The sequence below is a fragment of the Hirundo rustica genome, chromosome 12 (assembly GCF_015227805.2).
Source record: "Hirundo rustica isolate bHirRus1 chromosome 12, bHirRus1.pri.v3, whole genome shotgun sequence".
Classification (NCBI taxonomy): Eukaryota; Metazoa; Chordata; class Aves; order Passeriformes; family Hirundinidae; genus Hirundo; species Hirundo rustica.
Genome location: NC_053461.1, coordinates 3084797 through 3105481, shown reverse-complemented (window position 1 = coordinate 3105481; position 20685 = coordinate 3084797). Strand labels below are relative to the sequence as shown.

The following is a 20685-nucleotide window of genomic DNA, read 5'->3' as shown; positions in this document are numbered from 1 at the left end:
ATTTGCAGGCTTTGAAGAAACAGGACGCCTTTCCTCTTCTTAGATAGTGTATAATTAAGTTCTTCCATACTCCACAGGAGTTTTTTGCAGCGTCAGGCTTTGCTGTTTTCTTACAAGCGCTTATGACTGTTTTAAAGCACTAGCATATACATTATTTATTAATTTATTTCCACGTTTAACTTCTAGATGTGAAAATGTGCCATTTGTGAGGTTGGCATTGCATTATCAACCTGATTCTCTCTCAGCCTGTCCTTGGGTCAGGAGCTGAGTAGAGAGGAGGAATGGGAAGAGCTCTCCCTGTGCAGCTGCAGTTTGGGGTGCTCATGCAGGTGTGGCATGAGCTGTGCTGGAGCCTCATTCCTGGGAATGCCGTGCCCCTGGTGTCCCACTCAGCCCCACCTTGGCTTCCACCTTGGGGGCTGACAAGTTCAGAGGATCAAGGGGCTGTGCACCTGTGCTTAATGAACCGTAACAGAGGCATTTTGAGAGTCGGCAGCAGAAACGCAAACCAGCTGGATATCCTTATGAAAGCGGGTGCTGTGAGCAGGTGTGTGTAAGATCTAAAAGTTACCAGCAGTGCTCTTTGGAAGATGGGGATTTGTGATTATTTGACAACAGACCAAGGAAACATTCGTGCAATGCCATGAAGAGTAGCGTGGGCCATGCATTAGGATAAGCAATTGAAAAAGACTGTTGTTTTTTACGTCCACTTTTTTAATGCCTTCTGAACTCTCAATGGTATGCCTTCTGCTTTAAGACGATTTGGGGTTTTTTTGGGCTCTGTTCTGGGTGTAGATGAACTTGTGAGCTGTATTTCATACCAATAACTAAGTACCCATGTCTGAGCAACATACCACTGTGCTTTAGCAATGTTTTATATTTTTTCTTGAAAAGAAGTAACAAAACTGTGGGTCAGCTATTCTGATAACATTTTCTATACGGAGGGAGGGCCTTTTAGTAGTGGTGCAAGAGAACCTGAAAATGGTGTGTATAGAGAAGTGGAGATACAGCATGAACAGTGCTTGTACTCTAAAATTTATGCTATGTGCAACTGTAGACTTTTTAAGAGAAAATAATTCTGAATTGGAAGCTAAACAAAGGAAAATTTGCCCTGGCCTGAGGAGGAGTTGCAATATACTGATCACATTTAATAGCAGAAATAGAAAAGGCACTTTTTTCCCCCCTTGCTGGTCTATAGTTATTTCACATAGTGATTATCATGTTGCACCAGCACACAAATAAAATGGAAGCATTCAAAGCTTAATTTGGACTTAAATTATTCATAAAACAGCTGATTGTTATGTTGTATTTGTTTTATGTACACAAAATTATTACTGTATGCCTTAGAAAGTCTTCTAAATTAGAAATGCAGAATGTTTATTGCGACATAAACTTAGCACTCAGTGGAAATTTCACAGGATTCTATTTTTTAACTGCTTTTATAAGAAAAATTTAAATAACTTGCTGTTTGTAGAAGAGCTGATACTTCTTGGGACTAAAGTGTGTTGATTTAGTAGCAGAGTTTAAAATAGAATTTACCTGTTCAAGTAACTTCAACTTTTGAATAATTGATTGAAGACCTAATTTTTTTATTCTTTGGTGCTCCAGATAGAGATAGCTTTAACTGAGTGCCCACAATACATTAATATATCTTGTGCAGATTTCAACTGGATGATATATTTTGCAAAATCAGCAGCGCTGATCCAGGCATAAAATCAGGTCAAGTGCATAAGCACATAATGCTGTGAACATCTTTTCCCTTGGCTGGGACTGACACTAGATGTTCTACCAGCAGAATTTGTCTGCAAATTGTTTGTTTATACAATTTCTTGAGATCTGAATAACAAACACGGAGAAGCTTTACTTCAAAATTATTACAGTTAGGAGTTTGAAAGCACATGCATGCTGGAGGGATGCCAAAGGACTGCTTTGTGCTTTTATATTTCTTTAGATAACAGCATATCCTTGCATACAGGAAGCCATATCTGTCTGTATGTGTTACATATCCTTGTCAACAGCAAAGACTTTACCCTTCACTAGAATGAAATTGGTGGTCATACAATTTAAAGATGTATGAGGGTCTGCTAGGAAACCTCCCCACTCTAGGCAGAGCGAGTAGTGCTGCATTTATTGTTCGGGCAGAGAAAGAGCAAGTTCAGTACCTGGTGGAAGTATCTGAGTGAGGAAATCCCCGGGTTTCAGGGATGGGGATACTTGGAATGTCGATGGGCTGGCAGCACATGTGTGAAAGATCGTGACCTGCCTTTTTAACCTCACTGCAAACATTCTGTGCCTTCAGCAGAGCACAGCTGGATCCTCCTTTGTAGAAAAATCCTTACTCCACTGCCACTGGACACTTTGTAAGGCATGAACGCCGACTTCTTCCTGGCGTTGGCTGCACAGATTTAAGAGTGTGTTAGAAGTTTCATATAGGCAGAGTTTTGGGTAAAGTGGGAGAGATGCTTGTATGTTTACATATCATTATTTTATTGATGGGAATTCCCCCAGTTAGTGGAATAGCAGACTTCCTACTTTGTTAGTGGGACTTTTTTTTTTTTTTTTTTTTTTTTTTTTTTTTTAATAATTGGGGAAAGAGTGAACATAAATGAATGCAATCATGACCTTTTGCAATATTTCAGGTAGGAAAAATAATGATCGTGACGTGGGTCAACTGAAAATAAAAATCAAGTCCTCAAACCTATGTGGTAAGTTAATGGCAAAGCCTGAAATAGAACTGCCCTGCTTATTCTCCTACTTATGTAATTTCTGAGGATATACTTGCATCTGTCAGGTAGGGGAAGCAAAAGCAGTCTCAGACTCTGACAGTGTTTTCATTTAAGGCAAATATCCTTTGCCTAGTTTTGCTTTCTGCTAATGCTTGAGAATTTGATTTCTCATGTACCTGATGAGTCAAGATTGTGAATGTGTGCACACAAACAGTACCTACTTTGGCAGGTTTTCCTTCTTTATTTTCTGAATTCTTTAAAAATATTTGACTTTCTGTCTAAGGAAAAGTAAAATTTAATACAATGAAATTTGAAGAACAAGTGTTCCCGTTAGGGATTATCCCTTTTCACTACTGTTCCTATATTTTAAAATCCTCTTTGTAAAGGTAGCTTGTAAGCACACCTACGGATTTCACACGTTATTGCCTCCTCCTAGATATTACTTTGGTAACAGCAATGATGTCACTATGCTGTTGTGGTATTTTTAGAAATTAAAAGTAATGATTAACCAGGGAAGTTGATTTGTCAAGACATATGTGAATGTTGCCTTTTTTGCCAGACTGTTTAGCCCGCAGACCAGGGCAGTACATCAGCTGCAGGTGACCGTGTGGTCCAGCTGATGTCACAGTCTTCTGCTGTGTAATTTTGGTCTATCTGCGCACAATTGCTTGTTCTGGTTTGTTCAGCACAGTAGTACTAGAAAATCAGGGAGAGATGCTCTAAGGACTGGGAAAAGATAAATATTTTAAGGGGAAGATGGCATCTCAGAGTGCTGAAGAGTGGTTTGAATGCCAGACATTATCATAGCTAAGCAAACCTGGTCTCCTTCAAAAGGTTTTACATTGAACGTGTTCTCTGGAGCCTGCAATAGCATACAGAGTGCTTCTGTTATCTGTAAAAACTGGCTTAATTGTTTGGCATACGTTAGACTGTCTGTTTTTGGTGATAGCTTGGTTGTGGATACACTCAAAAGAGGGAAATAAAGCTTTAGCTCACTGATGCTGTGGAGCTGCTTGTAGATAGCTCAACATTCTTATCAGCCACCTGGTGGGAGAGGTATGCGCTGTTTGACTGAGAAAATTCCTCCATGAAAAGTGGGAAAGGAAGCTGGGAAGCCTTGCATTCCAACAACGTGCTACAGTTTGTAATTTATCTTTATTTTCGTGTCTGAGGCAACTACAACACAAAATAGGTACTGGAATCCTCTGGCCTCACTGATGTGATATCCCTGAAAATATGTGCAGCTGGGATATCCCAGTGCTGTTTCCTGCTGGATGTGCGTGGGCACTGATGACTGAGTAGAAGCGTTTCTTATTTGCTTTGCTGTGTGTTTGGAACTTTGTGTCTGCATTTGGAGCCTTTCAATGGGCACTGGAACACGCCGTTGCCGTGCCAGGAGCGGATTCCCCCTGATGAGGCAAGGCTGAGATTGCACAGCAGCTGGAGCTCTCCTGCAGCGTGGGCATGGAGTGATCAGCTCAGTTCACGTGCTGTGCACACTGAGGACTGGCAGCTGCCAAAGATGCCGTGTGGATAAGCAGTTCTGGAATCAACAGTTTTCAGCAAATGAAACCCTGTTTTTTCCCCTCTCTGCAGCAGTAATGGCCAGCAATTTCCTAATGGCCAGCAGTTTCTTTGTCAGTAGAAACTGTATAAAGTTCAGTATAAAACTGTGTCTGAAAAGATTAACATAAATTTTGAGAATTTCACTCACTGTATTGGAAAGGGTGATGCCAATAAGGTGACAAATGGAACAAGGCTCTAGCTGTTGCTAGAGGCGTCTCTGATACTCGATATACCCTTTTAGCTGTTAAACTTTCTTCAACAACGTCAGACTTAACAGCCAAGGTAAAAATAACACCTAGGTTACTTGGCAGAAGTAGGTGGATGAAACCAACTCCATAATCTATTTGGTGAATAAAATGCTGATGTGAAAACTGGAACATTGTTCTAAAGAGCTTTTACGGTTCTGTTGTTGCATTAATATCAAATTTTTGTCTTCTGAAAATTTATTACTTTAACAGAATTTGTTTGTGCAATCAAAACACCTTTGAATGGGTACAAATTGTATATTTTAAAAGCATGTAGTTGTTGAAGGTGGGGTGGGCTCACATTAGAAAAGTTCACGTAGGACTGTATCCCCTGTGAGGGACCCCAGGCTGGAGGAGGGAACAACTCCCTGAGCAGCAGCTGAAACAAGCTATGATGGACTAACCATCAGCCCTGTTCCCTGGCTCCCTGTGCTGCACAGGAGAGGAGACAGAGCTTGGGAAGGAGAGAGGAGTAGGAGGAAGGTAGATTTATTTTATATCTTCTTATCCTACTCTGATTTTGTAAGTGATCAATTCAGTTAATATCCCCAATTCAAGTCTATTTTGCCTGTGATGGTGTTCGGTGTGCAATCTCTCTCCTGGACCTTAACCCATGAAACTTTCATTACATGTTCTCACCTCTGTCCATTTGTGAAGGGGGGGGATGAAGTGGCTTGGGTGGGTGCCTGGTGTCCAACCCACCACACGGAGTTAATTGGAGAAGTGTCGTGTAATATCTGGTTGTGGACCACACACCTCCTCCCAGGTTTAGCTTTTATGTGAAAGTCACATTTGCTTCTGTCATTATCACATGACAGAGGACCCAAAAGATTCTGATTTTAAAATACAGATGACACTCTTTACTATTCTATTTACTGCATTTTTCATTTTTTTTCTCATTTAATGCAATCCACTGCATTATACCTCATAATCTAGAACATAATGTACATGGGCTCTGTGCTATCAGAAGCAGAACTAGCCCCTAGTAAGAAATCGAATATAAGCTTGAACATTCTTGTTCATTTTCATCAGACTGGATGAAAAAAATCATGGTTTCAGTTCTTTACAGTCATATTGTCATGACTTTAAATATTTTTTCCTTTTATGTCTGACTTAAATAGGTTTTAAATTCAGAAGGAACAAATTCAGAAGAATTTCCAGTAACCTCTTTATGTTGAAAATTAATTTCATTTGAATTATCATGTGTTTTGTGCTTAAGGAAGCAGAAAATCCTACCTGTAAGAATTCTGAAGTGCTAACTTTATTCATCAATAACTAGGGCAGAAATTAAGGTTCTTCAGCAATCCAGCCAGTGTGAAGCTAATCTTCAGTGGTAGAGAAAAAGAGTGCAAGGCAGACTAAGTAATGACATGATAAAATTTCTTGTTGAGTTCTTCTATAAAGTAATGTTGAATTCTAATTACTGCATCAAAATTTAAGACATTATAGTGGTATTGAAGAAGATTGTAAAAGTTAATTTCATGTAGAAGCAAAGACAGTAAGAGATAGGTGGTATCTGAAAAAATAAATGACAGAGTTGAAATATATAAACATGTAAATGGATTAAGCAGCAGAAAGTTATTAATTTTCTTTAATAACAGAAACATTTAATGACAGTGAAAATTAGTGGGTGGTAGCAGGTATTTTTATGGTCTCTTGACAGAAAAGCACTTCTATGCTGAAGGATGTTGTTCTTCCCACAAAACCCCCCACCAAAACCTGCACAGTCAGACTGTTTTTCTTGAAAAAGACATTGGAATCAAGCATTGTAGATTTTATGCTTTCATAGTAATATTCTCACGTTCTAGGCTCCTGTCAAAATCAAATTTCTTTTTGGAAGAGGTAGAGGTGAGTTTAAGGAAACACAGTTTTTCCTTGGGCATTGGATTCCTTCATTCTTCTTGCCCTTAGACCAAAAAAAAAAAAAAAGAAAAAAGAAATCTGTGAGAATTGAAAGGAGTTGGATACTTTTGACTAAGAATAGTGTTTAAGTTTGTGCTTTAAAACCAGTCAGGGATATAACCACTCACCTCTGAGTCTCCAAACAGTAGGAATTAAACTGAGATATTTGACAAGGTAGCTTATTCTCATATTTATCTCAACTGGTATCTCTTGAGCTTTTCTTTGAAGTGTTTGACAGCAGGTACTGGAAAGAGCAACAGCAAAGCATGTGGTGCCTGGAACTCCTTTCAGAGACTTTCCAGTCATCCTTGCTGCCTCCTGCTTACCCTCCTGCTGTGAATCTGCAGCATTTCCATGGATCTTAGAAGCAGTCATTGTGCTGCAAGATTTGCTTCCCTCCGTTTGTGTGCCAGCTTCATGCCTCCCATCATCAGCAGAGGTTTTTTCACAGTCTGTCTCGGCAGTGTTTGTCTAATTCATTTCCAAGGCAGGATAATCCCGTCCTGCACTGTCCCACTGTGTGACAGCCTTGCGGAGAACTGCTGAGCACCAGCTCATTGTGAGGATGAGGCCAGGCACCAGCATGAAAACAAGGGTTTTAACAAGCAGGTCTCACGGCTGGATTCCTTATGAAGGACATACCCCAATCCCACTTATTGCAGCCCAAGTGCTTTGGCAGCATTTATCTCCTGTAGCACACTAAGTTATGTCGGACATCACTTGTGGAATGCTTTAGGTGGGTGTGACTCGTGGAGAAGCTGCTTCTGAGCATTTCCCACATGCACCATGACCCCGTGGGCTGGCATTTGCTGCTGACCCAGCCCAGGTCACGGGGGAGAGGGGCTCCGTGCCCAGCTCTTCAGGTGGCTGCCAGAGCAAAGGACAAGTGTGCCAGGCTCGAGGCAACTGCTTCTGTTTGTCGTGCAGAAAATCTGCAGCTGTGTGGCAGCAAGGCAAGCAGGAGACAGTTGGTGATGAAGTTCTGTGTTTAATTGGCTATTTTCTTCTCTTGAAGACCCATCCTGCACCCTTTAAACCTTTCATAATTTTTAGTCATTAAGGAGAGAGAAAGGGTAAAGATTGTTTCTCTGGGTTGATACTTTCACCCTGTAACATAATGCTTTATGTTGCAGGGCTTTCTTCCAGGCTGTTAGCCAGGTACACGAATTACTGTAGCCTTAATCAAAGAAATGACAGCTAAAATGGTGTGAGAGAAGCTTCCAAAAAAATAGAACTCACAGTAGACTACAATGCTTTATTAGGCTAATAGACTTTAGAAAGTACTTGTTTCCAGATTCCCCTCTTGGAGATGTTCAAAACATGCTCCTGAGAGCAAGCTGGAAAAAAAAAAAATAATCAATAGAGAGGGGTTTTGGCTAACACTTGCTTTTCTGCTGCAATGTGACTGATCCCATCAGAGTTCACTTGTTTAATGCTGAGAGGCAGAATGCAGGTTCTGGAACCACGAGCTGTATTTTGTCAGGTTGCTTTCTTTTGTCAATTACAGCTGTTTTGAAGACACAGAAACTTCACTAATAGCCTAAAGTTCCTTCTGTTACTTTGGCTTAGTAGCTTTCCATGCATGGAAAACTGACACTTCAAATTTAAGCTGTGTTTCATTGCTTGGCAGCATCATGTGGTGATTTTGAGATTTTTTTTTTTTCCCCCCTCCCATGTCTTATTTTCTAAATCTCTTTTTCAGATGACACCTGACTATGCTAATATATTTTTTAAAATAAAAATTTAATAGTAGCTTATGTATCCTATGCTTTTGCACGGAAATGGCATAATTGGACAGTAAGTTACCTAATTTGCGTAGAAGTCATAAATTCTTGATAAACTACTGAAAACGTGTCGTTTGGGAACACAAATGTAGAGATTGCTTCTGAGTGCTTTCTTACCAACAATACAAAATGTGGGAGTCTCTCCCAATGGGTAAATTGCTTATATGGTTCTGTGTCTTCCTCGAACCTTTGCTTCAGCCGTTTCTGATCCATTTACAAATGCTGCGGTGATAACATATCCAGTGAGTGAATATATTCAGTGTTTGGGTACCCAGAAATTGATGTGTCTGCAAAGCGATTAAGCACAGAGGAATGATTCATATTAAACTTATATAAAAGAAAAACTGAAGACAACTTATTCCTTTTAGTCTCTGAAGCCGTTATTCGAATGTCTTAATGTTAATATCTCAGTTTTTTTCAAGTCATTCTTTCTTTTTGATGGACTTGAGGCAACTCTTAAAATTTTTACAGACAGAAGCAGGGAGAGTGTGCAGACTTGAAGATGTAAGTGCATTTCAAGATCTGAGTTTTTGATCACAGCATTCTTCACTCCCTTTCCGTTAACTTTCTGATTAGGTCTACATTACAATTTTCATTAGTGCTTTCATTGAAATGCCTATAGTCAGCTCAAGCTATGTACAAAATAAAGACAGAATATTTAACTACACTGCATATTTCATTTTAGGCATGAAACTGAATAAACGTCATACTTCTGGCAAAACCAGTTCCCTTAATAAGAATAATCAATTACATTTTCCTTTCTGTCACATGGCCAGACATGCAGAGCAATTCTTTCCACCTGGGTTCCTCATGTCATTTGAAAAGCCAGAATTAAAAGGGACAGAACGGGGATTGCATCTCCCTCCATGTCATTGCATAAACTTTCCCTCTGTGCAGCTGCTCCACTGAAAACAAAACTGCTTCAGAATAGACTCAACAGATCTTAACTGTGAGAACAAAAGAACTTTAATTATATATTGTGATTTTTGTCCTAGAGAATTAGTAGTAATGTTATTGTGGGGACCCATAATCACCTCAGTACATCAATGTAAAATGCACCTATGTCTTTCTGTAAGTTTTCTGTTGTTTTTCCCCTCCCTCTTGCTGCCTGCCATCCCCTGGCTGGGAAGTGTAGATCTCCTTTTTGCAGTATGTGATCTGTAGTGAGAAAACTCCTGAAATTTAAGTGCTTACCCTCATCTCAGCAATTAATTCCTTCCGTATTTTATGGCATCTGTACAGCCAGTGGTAAGTTCAAAATAGTTGGGATAAGCAGAAATTAGAGGACGTATATAAATAAGCAATTTAATATAGAAACAGGGGAGAAAAGTATTTTCTGTGCAAGCGGGTTTTTATGTATGAGCTGCAGCTGCTGGTCTCCTTGCTGAGAAAACTCAGATCATCTTCAGAGGTCTGAAGAGCCTCCCTAGGAGGGAAAGAGGGAAATGTCTCTGTGGCTCTTTCTGTAGCACTGTGTTGTGGCTCCTACCAGCCAGAGCAAGAGAGAAGTGTCTCTCTCTCGGCTCAAGAGGTTACTGCGTGTGTTGTATACGAAGGGTTTTCACAACCGATATTCTTTTATTTTACACATTCATAAATCTTCATGCATAGTTTTTACACAGCCTCTTAAGCTTGGTCAGCCCTTTAGCAGAATTTATTTTATTTGAAATCATCAGGGTCTTTGAGGTCCTAGGCCTGCTGTGACTCTGCAAAATTCCTCCAGATTGTTGTTGATTTTTTGCAGGAGCTTTCCTGTCCTTTGCATATTGATACACTGTGCTCGTCTCTCATATAACTAGTGCAGCATTTTGTTGTAAAATGTTGTTGTAAATCACTTTTATGTTTTAAAATGTCTTTGCAAGGTGGTGGAATGACTTAGCAGAAAATACTGCAGTTGCTGACAGCAGATCCTTTCCCTTAAGAGATAATGCTTGCAAAAAAAAAAAAAAAAAAAAAAAAAGATAGTGTAAGCAGAAAAAAAATCTGGAAGTCTCATTGTTCACTTTGGTTCCATGACCTTGGATGTAATTAGAAGACTTCTTAGCTTCGTTGCTCAAGCAATGTGTAGATAGTCCTATACACAAACTTGACTGATTTTATGAAAGAGGAAAAATTATCTAATCTAGGAGCTTGAAATGAAAGGTAACTGAATTGATTTTCTTTTCCTAAGAATTTTTTATTAAAAATTGACCTCTCTGAGATCTGAGGAAACACAGACTCTTAATTTTTTATGTTAGTTCCATCTACTAAGGAAAAAAGAAAATCAGGTTTTTGATTTTTGTGGGTTTTTTTCCCCTGAAAACCTTTATCTAACTAAAAAGGTATGAGTATTACCTTTATTCTGTAAGGTTATTTGATTAATTATATTATGTATTTCACTGGTGAGTATAATCTTTAGACACTTTGGAATAAAAATAGGACTTTTTAATCTGACTGTATTAATTGTATTATGGGAAATCCTATTCCAGTTCTTTATCTTTCTCTTCTGTTGATGATCCTATTTTAAATATCTGATGTCTGTGATAGCAATTGTGTTATGCGAATTCTGATTTTTGTAATACACATCCTATTTTACATATCTTTATTTTATTATTGTTAACCAATCAGACCAATGGTATGTTTTGTAGCACCTTGACTTAGTTCATGTCTTTCTTGCCATATTTTTCTTTTCTACTGATTATGCAGAAGTGAAGAAGAGAGTGCAACAGTGTTGTGTATCTATTTATTTATCTCTTCTTTAGTCTACTCATTTTTTTTGGTTTTGGACATCTGGAGGAATGACAGGAACTCTCATGCATTGCTAGCCCATTGTGAGGGAGCAATGTCTGAGGCTCAACGAATGAATTGATATACTTAGGCTGAGACTGTAGGAAAAAACGCCCCCAGCTCAGCCCAGACTGTTCAGGTGACTGTGGGCAGCATGAGACTGCAGTGGCACTTGGACTGCTCCAGGAGCACGGTGCAGCTACTCTTCATCACCTCGAAACTTCACATGAAAAAGGGCTCTGTCAACTTCCCAGACTCCTGACCACGGCAGACCTGAGGTTGCTTTAGGGGGAATGGCTGTTGGTGCTTTCTGAAAAGTCCAGTTCCTTCCTGGTGGGTTTTTTCTTTATTTTAGGAAAGTGAAGAGTACACATACTTAAATCTGGGTGCCAATCCTCTTAGGGCAGTAGCACCAGATGACATTCTCTCTCCTCTTCTCACCATTTTATCCTCAAACCAGTAATAGTCTTTGACAAGCATTTCTGTGATTAAGTAAAGAGACAGATTGCCTTGTTAAAGGTACTTCACAGAGTAGGAAAAAAGTACTTTGAAGACTGCTTAGATTAATAATTCATAGTTAGTTGATGTAGCAGGACAAACAAAGTACACTCAAAGTTCCATTTACCTGGAGATCATGAATGTCACTCCATCCTTAACATAATGGACAAGATGCTGCTTCAGGACTTCCAGGGACAATGTATTCATTGTTCTCTGCTTTGTCCAACGTGGCAATTAATGTGATTAAGCTAGTGCCAAATCTGTCCTAAATACTATTGCACTGGGTCGTTAACTTTAACACTGTCATCCTGTTCTCCCTAGTGCATTTGCCTTATTTAAGGAAGGTACTAATGCTTAGCATTCGCTTGAATCAAGAAGAATATATTAATGCTTCTCTAGTTCTCAAGATATTACTCAGTGTTGGTGTATTAGGAATTACACTGGACTAACAGGGGGAAAAAGTCAGCCCTATATCCCTGAGCCACTTGAAACTCCCACTGGCATAGTGACAAGTGTCTTTATACCTACAGTTTTCAAACCTATTGTTGTTTAGCCAGTTGTGTGTGGGGTTTTTTTATCTTTCTATCTTTAATCTTCAAGGCTGTGTAGAATAAAAGAAAACTGGAGCTGTTCATAGGTCCTATAAAGGATGTGATGCAGTGTAGCTAAGATGAATTAGCACGTAGTTCTCAAGCAGTTCCTTTTATTCAGACAATCCATCAAGCCATGCTGGGTTTGTTTTTTTGGATTGGCTGGCCACTGCTTCAAGAGCTGCCTGAGGATGTGGGCAGTAGGTCTAGACACCAGTGAAGTGGCTTTTAGAAATAACTTTCAATAGAGGCACAAACTGCCTGTAAAGCTGGTCGGGTTTGGAAAATTGACTTGCATTTAAAAGAGTCCTAGTGATCAGAGTGAAGTGAAATGCATACTGCAGAGACTTGGGTGTCAGTTATACAGCCACGAACCCACAGAAACACTTATGCAGGCAGCAATTGCTGCAGAAGGCTTCTAGTCTTTTCCTGAAATTCCTCATATACTTGAAACAATGAAGTGATTTAATGTTTAATATAACAGTATCTCTGTGCTAGAAACTTCTTGTAACAAAAGAAGAAAAAAGAATGCATTGTTTTTTTATTAAAGGTATCAGTCTGTCACTGCTCTCATTGTTCACAAGTGGGAACAAGGGTAAGAAAAATGTCTAAAATAAATTCTTATTATATATTTTGCATGTAATTTACTTTAGGAGAATGAGTCCTTGGCCTTCAGCTTAAAGTGAAATGCACTCATGTGGGTCTATGAAAAAGTTCCTAGAGAAGCATTGAATAAGCATGTGCATCTGCTAGCGATTTTCAGACATGCTCTTCAAATGTTCATGTTGCTCTACCTGGGAGTTTTAAAAGTAATCAGATGTTAAATTGCAAACATGTTGGGTTCACTAAGATTTGAAAGTGTTATGTGAGTCTGTTACTCAGTTCCAGTAAGATGAGAATACATTCACAACTTAGGGTGCACAGTTCCATGTGCAGAAAAGCACGTAGGTGTCCAAGGGCTAGCATACCTAGGAACAATCACTGAATTAAGGTAACTTTACTGAATAAAGCTAAGACCTCCATAAGTGAGATTTGTACCACATTAAATACAAGTGGGGCTCTTATCAGAGTGTGAATGTGAAAACATTTATTTTTACTTTTGTGACTACTTTTTAAAGAGGTGTAACCTTCTCTGAAACACGTAAAGCACTCAGAGATCTCTCTGGAACAGGCAATGCTGTATTTTTATGAACCAATTTATAAGAACAGCTACATGTCCATAATTACGCTTATTTTTAACATCTTCTTTGATTTTAACAGCTTCTTTGATTATTTTTTTTCTTCCGAGTTCTTGTAGTTTTCAAAACAACTCTCTATGTTTTGCAGTTTGTCCTGAAAGTTCAGAATTAAATGTATAGAAACCTGCTTCTATAGAGCTGGTGAAAAATGTAGTGGACGACATCTCCCCTGTGTATGGCAGGAGCTGTGTTGTGTTAACTCTTTCCATAGTTGCATCATTTCCTAAAAACTTCTGGAGAGCTGGCTGTGGCTGTGGATAGAAGTTAACTTCTTCACTTTCAGCCCTGGTACATACCATAAACGGAATTACCTTTAATAAGTCTTCTGTTTGAAAATTGTTAATTTTTTGTCTCAGCAGCTTTTGAAAGCATATGTCTGCAGCAGTTTGTACTTAAAATAAACTGAAGGAACTTTCACACTACTGTAGAATCATCTGACTTGATAAGTATCAAGGAAGATGGAGTTTCTCTTTCTGGCCAGATGGATCCCACAGATTCCATACTGCACAGTCTGGTCTTGGCAATAGTCAGTTTCTAATGAACACTGAGCGTCATTGTTTAATTTGTGATTACCTTCACGTCATTAGTCAATGATTTTAAAGTGTGTAATCCATGTACTTCTAGAAATTGCCCAATAGACCAAGAGAGTCTTTTAGTGTTTTATGTTTTTAGAGGGGTTGTGGTTGGGAGGATAACTTCTTACTTCTTGGACATTTTCAAACTTTTTTACAAAACTGGGGTTGTGAATGCATAATTCTTAAGAAAATTTCCTTTTAATTGCCTAGTTCACTTCCTTGTGAGGAAATTGGACCTCCTCTGTGCAAAATCCTACACAAAATATAGTTTTGGGCAGAGTAGGTATACCTGCACTTCCATCTTTTGCATCTTCCTCAAATACTGGTTACTTTTTCTCTTTTTAAAATTATAAAACCCAGTGAATGTTCTTTGGGCATTTCCTTTCCCAAGTACTTGGGAAGGAATGTGCCTGTTTTTCAGATGTTTTATGCGTGTATTGCTCCTGCCCAGTTCCCCAGAGGATTGGCTAACTCAACCTCACACTCTTATTATGGTGTGTGCCTGTCAGGAGTAACTTAGGGGGCAGGTGGGAGGTGAGAAGATGCTTCTCTAAATAAGAGACCCTGTGAAATCCTCCCCTGAGACAGAAGAAAGACAGACTTGCGTGAAGGCACCTTGGGATTAGTTTATGGATGAAAAGAGGGGAATTGTTTCACAATGTATCCCTCCAAGATAAAGCGGTGGCAGCTTGTTTTTGACTGCATTCCAAAGGACTTGCGGCACATTAAATCAATTCAGGGAAGTGAGAGGGAAGCCACGAGCCTTAGGTGTTATTTCATGTAGGCCCATGTAAAAAAATTCCAAGCTTTGTGTGTGTATTTTTTCCATTTATGATGAGCTCATTAGTTCCTTAGAGAACACAGAGCTATCTGAGGATAAGAAATGTTAGGTCCCAGACTAGTGTAAAATAACTCCCAGGATGAATTTTTAAATCCTTTCAGATGAAAATCATGCAAAATTAAAAACAAAAAAGCGCATTTCAAGGTTAAGAGATTATTGCAATGAGATGCTTTTACAAAAGCATGCATAAATTGTGCCTACTTTATGAAGTCTTTTAAGCTATTATTCTTACTAGTGTTGCATTCAGTATTTGTAATATAGAATCTAAGGAATTCTGCCTGATGCCTGTATTTAGATGAAGGTGGAGTAGTTTATAAGCAGAATAAAATGCTCTGTGGTTCATATTAACAACAAGTAAAACAAAATATCTGCCATTAAAGGGGATGAAAGAGCTATAAAGTCTAAATTATGCACCTTCATTGGGAAGGTCATTTCTCCTTAGGGGTTTGCTTAGTTCACAGCAATTGCCAGCACTTTGAACTGCAATTTGACTTTGGTACAAAATATGTTGGACTATTTGGAGATTAGTGACCATGTCATGTAAAACCTACATTCAGTAAATGGCATGCAAGGACAGTATAAATATCAGTGTGTATGTATAGATAGCTAACACATAATTATGAGTAAGCTGTCATCATGAATACAAAATTATGGTGATTACAAGAACAGAAAATAACTACCTTTCTGCCTCTCTTTTTAATACCTAGTACATATTCTCATGTCAAAAGCAAAGTTCTTTTCCAGGTCAGTTTTTTGTGTGTGCTGTTCCTTCCTGTGAAAAGCTTGAGAAAAAGAATTCTGGAAAATGGAGGTTTTTCAAGCCCTCTTGGGCTATCCATATTTGACATTTTCCAGCAAGTTAATCTCCTTTGCAAAGCAAATTCCTTATTGATCAGATAGTTTTAGGCATAAAACACAGTAAAACCAGTGCAGAATCTACAATAGATTTCCAGCAAATTATCAAGACTGGGGTAGCATGAAACAAACCAAGTACACCTTGTGATACTTTCTTGCTTTTCAAAAGAACAAAGATTTTTTTTTTTCACGCAGTAATGGAAAATTCTCCCATAGCATGGCTTGTCTAGCGTGTGTTTCCAGATGGTATCATTACAGAAAATGGACTTTGGTTTGCCCCTCCTTGGGATGACAGAGATCTGTAGAGCTCCAGATTTGATTGCATCCTTGAAAAGTTCATGATAGAGGCCATATCAATACTGTCAAAAGACCCAAGCAAACAAAACCCACAACAAGCGGTAAAAGGCAAAGTGCGTTTGTGTAAGAGATGCTGAACTTCAGGATTACATCTGGAAAAAAGCCTTGTCTGCTGCTCGTGGGCTATAATGCAGAACAACAGTTACAGAGAAACTGCAGAATGATCAGTAAGGCAAAATTCTCAGCCCTTGGTGTTATTTGAACATTTAACGATGCTCTTTCATGGGAGTTGAAGATGTAATGTGAGGCACTTGTGGATGTTGGATATACATTACAAACATGAATATCCTCTTTCTTGTCTACTCTGAAATGACCTTTCACGCTATCCTGCTCTCATCAGTCTTTTTGCAGGATTTGCAGGATTTGAATTTTGAAGGATTTGCAGCTCGCGCATCTCTGTATTCCAGACCGTGGTCAGTTTGTATTCCCTGCTTCGGCAGGAGCAGGTGCAGTTCCTGGTCTCAAGGACAGTGATGCAGTTGTGTGCTAAATGTGCAGGTCAGCTGTGGCATCTCTCATCCAGCTGGGTCCTGGCAGATTCTGTACAGCAGGTTTTCATTGCAGAGATCATCTGCGAATTAGTGATGGAAAATTTGTGTATGGTACACGCCGTAATATAATGTTCCATTGTAATATCTACTGCAGAAGGAGCTCCAGTCGGTTTCAGGTTTTTGGCACAGAAGAGCTGCAAAGCTGTATGTGGTTCTCACCATGGAATTAGGCTGTGGAACCCTTCTACCGTGTTGTGGGTTCTATGCAAATTCGAAAGTGGCTATGCAAAGCTGTGAAAGTAAAATTCTTGAAGGATAGGGAAGCACAAATATATCAGCTTTGGGTCAAGACGTCTAAGGTGCAAGCTGGTGGAAGTTGTGGGAATATACTTTAGGGTTATCATTCCAAGTTTGGGGCTTTTTAATTTTTTTTTTTTTTTTTTCCCCTTTACATTTACACTTGGTATCTTTTGGAGCTGGAGCACTGAGTTGGCTGGCTGGCTTAATGCAGAGATTCTTATAAATTATTAAACTCTTTAAGGTTTTTTTCACTTGAAAAAATTATTTAGCAACAGTCTTTTGCAAAAGTCTTAAGGGTGCCTCAGGCCATCTCAGATAGGGGGGAGCTGGTGACCACCTCCAAACTGAGGTTAAATATATTTGTGTCTTCTTGAAGCGAATTCTCTTTGTTGCTGTCTCCCTGATGGCTGTGCCTTCTAGGGTTCCAGCAGCAAGCTTAGGATACCTGATTAAAATTGATGTTCCTCTGTTTTTAAGGTGATGAGTGGTGGCTGAGTTACTGCCCTGGTGTGGAATGGGAAGTAACATGAATAATTCACTGTATAATGTAGAAAAACCAAGTAATTGTAACACAGATGGAATTCAACTGTATCATTCCATCTCCTTCCCTGTAGGTGCTTGGACTTGTCTCAGCATATTGCCTGGTTTCACCAGAGAAACAAATCCAAAAAACTGTCAGGTTTCCATTATCACCATGTCTTTGGCACATGAGGTAGATTTTAAATGGATGATTCATGAGAATACGTTGTTGGAAAGGGCTGTGCTAAAATGTGTGTGACAGATGTCAAAGGAATATTGCTGATATATTTTAAGTGCTGCTCCCAGCTGAGGCATTCCTGAAAGTGTAAATATCCTGTAGCAATAAGGGAAAAAAAAAAAAAAATCCTCTGTACTCATCAGGAAGTGCTTTGTATATGGTTTTCTGGAGCCAGGCTGAACATTTACGATGTTGACAATAGACAGATACGGAACAACAATATTAAAGTCATCCTTCAGGACAGAGTTCTGGGACACACAGCTGTGCTCCCATGCTATTCTCCAGCTTTTGTGTAAAGGTCGGGGCTCTTCCTTTTGTCATTTCTTAGCGCTGTAAATGGAACACGTATTCTTCAGCTTGCAAAAAAGTTTGTGCAAAATGCACAAAAACTCACGAGTGCCTTGTAAATCCCAGTTAAAATATGCAAGGAAGTCAACCGAATTTCCCTGTATGCATGTGTGTGAGCAGGACCAGCTTGGGAGAGTTGTTCAGGGGGAAAATTTGCCACAGATGCAAGAGTGTTTAAACCATATAAATAACTAGTTACATGTCTTGTGCATTAAAGTATCGCTATGATGGAGGTTCTTAAAAATTGAGACAAAACTAAAAAATAATTGAAATAATTTAGAAATAATTTGAAAAAAACCAAATAGTTTAGAAATTCCAGACAGGAGGATAACTCAGAAAAAACCAGTCCACCTAGATGAGAGTGAAGCGGAGCTCATGCCAAGCTTAGGACAAGGACGCTCTTGCTCTTGTGGCTGCTAAGAACCATGAGAGGAAAAAGCTGAAATTAATAATTTTGACCAGAAAGAGGCAAATGGCTGTGAGACCACAGCTGCTGGCCAGGATGTTCCCAGGAAATCTAACAGCACCTAAGGGAAGTGCCAATAAAAGGGAAAGAGCCACCAAAACTCTGCCAAGACTTTGTGACTCCGTGAACTGAGTGCGTTCAGTTTCTGTTTTTATTGGAAGACATCCTTGCAAGTTAACAGGTCTGGAATTTCCTTATACTTAACAATATTTACCAGCCATTATGGCCGTAAATGACACTGAAATTAAACTTTTGTTTTGTGTTCTTTTGTTTTCTGAGTCCAATAAAGTTCCTGGAGCTTTAGTGGACTGAAATACACAACAGTACTTTCAACTGTGGTGACCAAGGAGCAAATATGAATAAAGATATATTAAAGTGAAAATAAATGTAATAACCCGATAGTAAATATATATATATATATGTATATACAGGTAAATCACAATTTAGATTTTAAAAAGTATTTTTTCCTGATCATAATTTATGTTAACAACTTGAGATCTTTATTCTGTGCTACAGAATCAGGTTTGTTTCAGGACAAAAAGCAAATGAAAAATCTCTGTAGATAAGGTGTGCTAGTCCCCTTCCTAAGGCACAGGGAAATCAGAAAGGTGGCTTTGTCATCTGAAATTCTTCTCTTCTGCACAAAATTCTAAATGATATAAAGAAACCTACGCTTTAAGCACAAGGAACTTAAGCATACACTACCAGCAGAATCAATGATTTCTGCCTAGAGAAGTGACCTTTTCTACAGCAGCCGGCGTTGTGGTTTATGAATATTTGATGAAGCTCTTTAGGGTGGGTTTGTTGTTAGCGGAGGAGATAAGTGGGGGTGAGCGTGCTGTGCCTGCCGTGGGCTCGCAGGGCAGCGCTGTCCGCACCAGCTCCCTGCTGGCCCTTCCAAGGGGCCCTGTGAGGCTGGCAATTTGGGAATTTGGCTCACACACCTTGCTGTAGCAGTAAAATAACAAGTGAAATACAAATGTGTGCCTCTGTGTGGGCGTCTACTCCCATTCACAAGCCCTAATTCCGGCTCTGTGTCTGGCTCTATAACGATGGAGTTAAAAATCCGTTTCTGTCTTTGCATCCAGCGTAGGCCGTGCTCCAAGCAATGGCCGCAGGAATGGTCGCGCCTCTTGGTTTCTGTCTGCGAGTTCAAATGAATTCCACGATGTGATACTGTCAGCTGGTTTTGTGCTTTCATGTGCTTGCTGCGAAAGAAGCGCGCTTTTGATGTTGTTCTACTTACGTCTCATCAAAGGTTTCGCGGCAGCTGCATTTCATGGTTCTGTGCAAAACCACCTGGAAAACATCCGTCGTCTGAAAGTGATATTCTTAAGAGCGCCTCGCAGACTCAGATTTGCAGGTTGCTGAATGCTGGCAAATTGAAAACGACCCCGTTTGAAAGGAGATGGAGGCCGTCAATCCTTTAAGAATATCAAAAGCTACGGTACAAACAGCTCGCAAAATGTAATGGGTGTCTAGAGATCCAGCTGTAAAGCTGCGGCGTAGTGCAATCTGTTGAATTTTAGTCGTATAGAGCAAGATTTTGCATATCTCTCCTAAAATGATTTTATAGTGAGTGGCTATTTTAAACATTTACTGAATACATGATTACCTGTGCTTATTGAAAGAGACAAGACTTGCATTTAGAGGAATTGTAGTTAAATTCTCCTGTTACCTTCATGTCTTCCCCTATCAAGCTGTCAAAGAGAGAAGCACGTGCTTTATGTCTGCTTATCCCAAAGTAAATGCATTTAAAGGTCATAGAGAAGGGATCATTGCTGCAGTTCCGAAATGGTTAGAAGAGTATTTGAAATACTATTTTTAAAAGAGAGAAATGAGGAATAAATTATGCATGCTCATGATGAAGTTACTCTTAAGGTCCTCAAGGAACTGTTTGTGTACTTGTGCTGGTTTATATATTCTATATACGCATAAATTATTAATAAAAAAGGTAAACAGTACTATCAACGACAAATTTTGTTTCCACAATGATCTTAAAGAGTGACAGCTTAATCGGACTGTAGAGAGGTTGAGAAGGATCTTTTAGAATTGTATGATGTAGTAATATGATAATAATTTTTTTAAAAAATGAAAGGTAGTAAGCAGAGGCAGTCCTACTATAATTCTACAGTGATCTCTAAATTTGCTATAGTTATTCAGAGGAAAAAAAAATCTCAGAGATATTATTGATGGTTCTTTAAGAATGTCAGCTGAAGTTTTATTCCAAGAGGCTTTAGAAAATACTCATTTTAATGAAAATTCTATGCTTTTTTAAGCAAATCCATTTAGAAAAAAAAAAAAAATCTTTATTAAAAGTGTTCTCATGTCCACCTTGTCCCTTTAAAGTAGATCAGTCAGATGAAATTAAGATCCTTCA

General features: G+C 39.1%; 1 long non-coding RNA gene across 1 annotated transcript; it reads left to right on the top strand.

Annotated features, from left to right (window-relative positions):
* Nucleotides 1-577: 577 nt before the first annotated feature.
* Nucleotides 578-20306, top strand: LOC120758317 (uncharacterized). Its single transcript, XR_005702855.1, has 3 exons — nt 578-738; nt 2640-2705; nt 19394-20306. It is a non-coding gene; the product is annotated as an uncharacterized LOC120758317 (long non-coding RNA).
* The last annotated feature ends 379 nt before the right edge of the window (nt 20307-20685 follow it).